We start from the raw sequence: 5,849 nt of genomic DNA on the forward strand, positions 1-5,849 counted from the left end.
CTATTTCCTTCTCACCATGGACAGAAAGGTAGTTCAGGCGTATGTAACAGCTTCCCAGGCAAACATCTGTCAGTTGCGCCTGGGAAGATGTCAGATGCACAACTTCATCAGCTGGGAATCAAAATCCATTCAGAATACTTCTGTTTGCAAACTTCTGTCATCAAGGCTGTTCAGGTTGTAAGTTCTATGGCAAAGAGAAGTCAGGGCTTGAATGCTTTAAAAGAGGTTCACATTTAAGGTAACACACGAAAATTGTAAGGAGTTGGCAATTGCCCAGAAGCCCCTTCTCTGAGTCGAGGTTGGGAAATTTGGATGTAGGGTAGGTTTGAATTATATACTAACCTTATCAAATCTTAACTTTTTTTCAGACACTGGTGGATTTTTCTGGTTGTTTGTGTTATTCATTTGGTTACAGAGAAGGCCTTTCACAAAGCTTTTATGTTGATTTTCCTTGAGGACTTGAGTTCAGCAGTATGAAGAATATTGAATATATGCAGGGTCAATCCCATAAAAACTGAGTCAGAGAAAGGAGGCAGATGATTACTCTTAATTTGCTATGAAATTGCACATAGACTCATAAATATCAATGTGACCTGTGAAAATGAAGCAAAGAAAGGATTTACACACTAGGAAGATTTTAGGCAGTATGCTTCTTGCCTTTTTTTAGCACATCTTACCGTGTTATTTGTTTAATGATATGTTTTTATTGCAGCATTACAGCCTGTACATTAGTTGTTATTCTTGTCCTTTGAAAGCAATTAAATTGTTGTGATTTTTAGGGCACGGTTATAGAATTGATTTAAGTAATACTTAAGAATTAGAACAATGCATAAGAATCATCTGGAGTATTTGTTTAAAATGCAGATTTGGGGGATGCAATTCCCCCATGGTTCTAATTGGGTACACAATCAGCAAAGCCTAGAAATCTGTTTTTCTAACAAGCATAAGAGATTCTGGTTTGGGTGGTCCTCAGAAAAACACTGTTAAAAATACAATTTTTCAAAAGATTAAAATTAAAAATTAAAATCAGCTTTATAGAAAAGATAAATGAAGAATCTTGTTTTCTTGTATAATTTATTTTTATAATAAAGAGGTGTGACCAGAGTCCTGATTTTTAAGAACCAAGGCAGATAAAGTGTGGAAAGTGTGCGCACTGGGATTCCTTGGAGGCTACCCCTGCTTGAGACTAGGAGATAACTTTAGTAAGTCACTGTCCTGCCTGTATGTCTCTTTCCTCTCCTTCAAACTGGGGGTGGGAGTGAAGCAAAACATTTCTTCCACCTGGATAGGTTGAATATAAAGCTGCTCAGTAAATCCAAACTGATGTTATTATATTCAACACTTGGACAATGTTTCATTCTTTCCAAATTGTTGAATTTGGTGCCCTGTAATCACAAATGTGCAGGCTTTAATATCAGACCCTAAACTGTGTAGTCATAGCCTCTTTGAGGCTTTGAAGGGTAAATTAAGGTCACAGCCACATTGCAAGTACACCAGCCCTGAAAGATACAATCTTAAAGGCTGCTAGAAAAAAGAAATTTCTCAGCTTCCCTTGGTAGTTGTGTTTCAGGCCTTAAAATCTTTCAAGATCGAATTCTCAATCCAAGCTGTCTGTGCCACATTCTTGCCTGTCCTTGAAAGAAAGAGAGAAACTGCCCACCCTGTGGGCAGAGTATCTCAAATGATACTCTTTCACAGACCACAAAGAGTCACACTCTCTCTTCTTACGTTGTTGTTGTTGTTGTTTTAATGCAGGGTATAAAGCCAGTCTCTTTGACCTTTCCTATAAAGCCTCAGTAAAACATCTGTATTTTGCCCATTGCTTCTTTTCATTCTAGGCACTCACATGCACTGTGCTGATGACCATGACTATTGCATGTGACATCTTTCCTTAAACTTTCTGTTGTTGAGTAAATGTTCTCAGAGACCATTAAAAAAAAAAAAAAAAAGCCTATCTGGGAATTTTCGTCATTAATCTCATCGTGGGGCTTCAGCAAGCCAATTTCACCCCACTAGTTCTCTGCATCCCTCAAATGAGAGGCTGGAACTAGACGCTCTTCGTTTTGTTCCTCTGCAAACTCTTCAAGTTGCTTCCTGTACAAAGAGGATGGTGTTAACCCAGAATGATTTGGTGGCAAGCAAGGGCTCCTGTTTTGTCAAGGGCATCTTGTTTTTTCTAACACATCTGTTCTGGTGATGAGGATAGCCTCCCATGGCAGAAAAGAAGGGAAAGAGGGAGGGGCAAAGAAAACAGAAAGAGCAGAAGGGATTGAAGGAGAAACAGAAGGAGGAACAGAAAGAAGGGAAGAAAGTCGTAGCCAGCAATAATCACAAGGAGTGTAGATGTCACAGGTACACAAGGGAAAATCACAAGTGTTTGGTGCCCATATATATCCTCTGCCTGAGGGCTGATTGAGTTTCTGAGACTGTTTCCTAGAATTCCATATATTTATTTGGAGGGAAAAGTATATTTTTATATATTTTTAATTGGGTCTAAATAAACATAGGGCCTTGAATCAGTTACTGGGCTTCTCATGATTCATGGTCTCTGTCTAGTCACTGGTAAGATATTTGATCGATGCATTTTTCCTTCGATGTTCCTTTAGTTACTGTCCATTTTTACTTATAAATTTAAATTTTAGGGATCCCTGGGTGGCGCAGCGGTTTGGCGCCTGCCTTTGGCCCAGGGCGCGATCCTGGAGACCCGGGATCGAATCCCACGTCGGGCTCCCGGTGCATGGAGCCTGCTTCTCCCTCTGCCTGTGTCTCTGCCTCTCTCTCTCACTGTGTGCCTATCATAAATTAATTAATTAATTAATTAATTAATTAAAAAAATAAATTTAAATTTTACAAATGGCATAAAAAAACCACTAAGAGGGAGGGGCACTGTCCTTACTAGCTTTTTCCTCCTTTAACTGCTGCTATGATTTGCAGTTAAGAGTTTATATCCAAGTCCACATGCTCAGTAAGGATTTGAGGCTTGGGGTTGTATACAGATCTTTAATTAGTCTTATAATTGTTATTATTTAGTCCAGGTATAGATTTTTCCCCTTAGTAATTTATATACTGGAATATTCTCTGTGGAACATGATAGAAAAAAGAAAGGATAGAACTCTTGTTAGAACTTTATGAAAGAAAGAGCTTTAAATCACCTGCAAATGTAGAGTCACTTTCCAGCATGTCATGTCAAGGCATTGCCTCTAAATTTTCATTGTTTCAGGATTTAGCCAGACTGTTTTTACTCACTTTAATGAATGTAGCTGTCCATTCACCAATGTGAAGATACAGGGTTTAACAGTGTGAAATTCTGCATTGAATATGTGGAACTTCAGTCAAGGCCATGATTTTTTTCCTACACATTTTATGACATTATTTTATCTAGACATTTATGTCCTTGTTGCCCCAAACTATAGCATCTATTGCCAAATTGCTTTAATCATTCATCACCATTCAAAACTATGTGTCTGAAAGAGTTTACAAAGAAGCAAAGTACAATAATGATATGAAGAAAGTAAACTGTGTTAAACTATGCATCATGTTTCTTGATTAAAATACATATGAGGAGCCCTGTTACATTTCCAACCACCACCTCTGAGCCCAGTTATGAAAACTTAGCCAGTTATATCCCACAGAACATTTTTACTCAGAGAACCTCAAATATTATGGGGGTGAAATCAGGCTTCCTCTACTACTTGTATTCTCCATAGTCTTGGACAAAAGCATAACAGCTAAATATATTTTTGAGTTCTAATACAGGAAAAGTTTGAAAGTATCAATGATTAGCCTTAAGACTATAAATAATCTTCCTTTACAAAAATTATATCTTGACAAAAAAGGGGGAGTGCAGGGGCTATGGTGGGAGGCAGAGTGGTGGGCCAGCAGTAGTGTGGGCTGGTAGCGCTGACTGGGCAGTGCCAATGTGGCCTCTGTCTGAAAAGGATGCAAGATGACCATGGAGGAACCTGTTCCCAGAAAGGTTTAGATGAGTGAAACAGACTTCACAGTCATGCATGAGATGAAATGATTCTAAGATGGAGACAATATGAAGCAAGCATATGTCCAAGCTTCAGAAGGCAAGTACACAGATCTTAATTCTAATAATGTAACGAGTTAAGGGAGTCTGAAGAAAAACTAAAGCAACAATAAGGAACACATCCTTGTTATGTGGCCAGCAACCCAGGAGCAAGAGGAGCAAGAGTGTAGTACTCAAATCCAGTACCTCAAGCAAGTCTAATAGCCAAGTGTTGCCCAACTGAGATCAACAGTGGTAGGCCCAGCGATCAACTTATTTTTCCTAAACATGAAAGGTGTGTTGGAACCAACTAAAGACAAACTGGAACCAGCCCCAAATGAACTGAGTGCCTGGAAGTTTACAAGATATCCCCAGTCAAGACTTCCCTGACAATCCCACTCTAAGAGAGCTGTGGTGGGACAGCCAAGAACTCAGGTTCCACAACAAGATTCAGACTTTTTAGCCAAAAAAAGCCTCATTCTTATTTTTTTTTTATGGTAAGCCTCATTCTTATACTATCTAGCTTATAATGGATCATATAAAACTTACCAGATGAACCTGTGTTTCAGTTTTTTTTTCTCTTCCCCTCCCTTCATCTCAAAGGACTAATGGCATTTAACTATTCCAAAGAAGTGGCCACCTCTGAAAAATTACCCTCCCAGAACATGTAGATACTTGGGAAATTTTTCTGAAAAAGAAAATAGAGGGAGAAATGAAAGTCTTAAGTCTGTAGCCCACTGTGTCTTCAGACAATTTAGAGGAATGAGAACCTAGAGATTTAAAATCATGAATTGAACAAGTAAAATTCCAGTAAAAAGTAAAAGTGGAATCTATTCTTAACCTTGAGCATAGTGACCTAGAGACACTGTATAGCGGTTTTGCCAATAAGACTGTGGACTTTGTGATTGTTGTTGAATTTCTGGGTCAAACCTCAAATGAGGTGGATTTTGCCTTTAAAGAGCTTTTTTGCTAAGAACCAATTTAATTGTCATGAGAGAATCAAATAACAGATGTCAGTACAGTACAATATTTAGCCATTTAGTTTGGGGCTCTGTATTGCTTAATTGAGCCTTAAATCAATATGGTTTTAATCCATGGTTTATTCTTTGAATGGTTGCTAATGCTGTAGGTACTCTTCTTGACTATATAAACATAAAACTGTGGTATCAAACTTCAGGATGAAGCTATTTGAAACATTATAAACATTTGTTTCACTACTAGAGTATAGTAGGATATTGGCTGTGATGAGACTCACTTATTTTTTTCAGTAGTAAAGTACAATCTCCCTTGGCTTCAGCAGGCACATGTTGAAAGAGCATTGTTATTGGTATTAATGGGGGAATGCTCTCAAATGCTTACAAATCCTTCATTGTATTTGGGCCTTTCGTATTATGCTCTTGATATTAAATTAAATGTACCTTGAAAAAAGCAAAACCAAAAATTATATCTTGACTATAACTTCAAATTTTCTACCTTAAAAAGTATTTTAAGAATTCTTCTCCCCTTTCAAATTAAATGTGGTGATTGCTACCAAGATTAGATCCTTCATATTTTTGTGAATAGAGTGGTTGCCACTATGGAAAACATGACGGCTCTAATTCTGGCTAAAATTTAACAAGAAGTCATCAGCCAAGGTTACCAATTTCGTGCCTTTAGTGCATCATAGTTACCAAAATAGTATTCACCATTTTACCTTTATATATTATATGGCTATAGTTATATAGCTATATTCAGTGTCTATTATTGTGCTGTATTAATGACTACATATCTGATTCACTAAGCATATGGCCTCAGTCACTTCTTTGTTCTCACTTTTTAAATGAAGTACTTTGGTTGG

The 5,849-nt window shown here is 37.6% G+C and overlaps 1 pseudogene; it reads left to right on the forward strand.

Moving 5' to 3' along the window:
• Positions 1-3,946: 3,946 nt before the first annotated feature.
• Positions 3,947-4,683, forward strand: LOC121477889 (annotated as a pseudogene).
• The last annotated feature ends 1,166 nt before the right edge of the window (positions 4,684-5,849 follow it).

The sequence above is a fragment of the Vulpes lagopus genome, chromosome 2 (genome assembly GCF_018345385.1).
Source record: "Vulpes lagopus strain Blue_001 chromosome 2, ASM1834538v1, whole genome shotgun sequence".
Classification (NCBI taxonomy): domain Eukaryota; kingdom Metazoa; phylum Chordata; class Mammalia; order Carnivora; family Canidae; genus Vulpes; species Vulpes lagopus.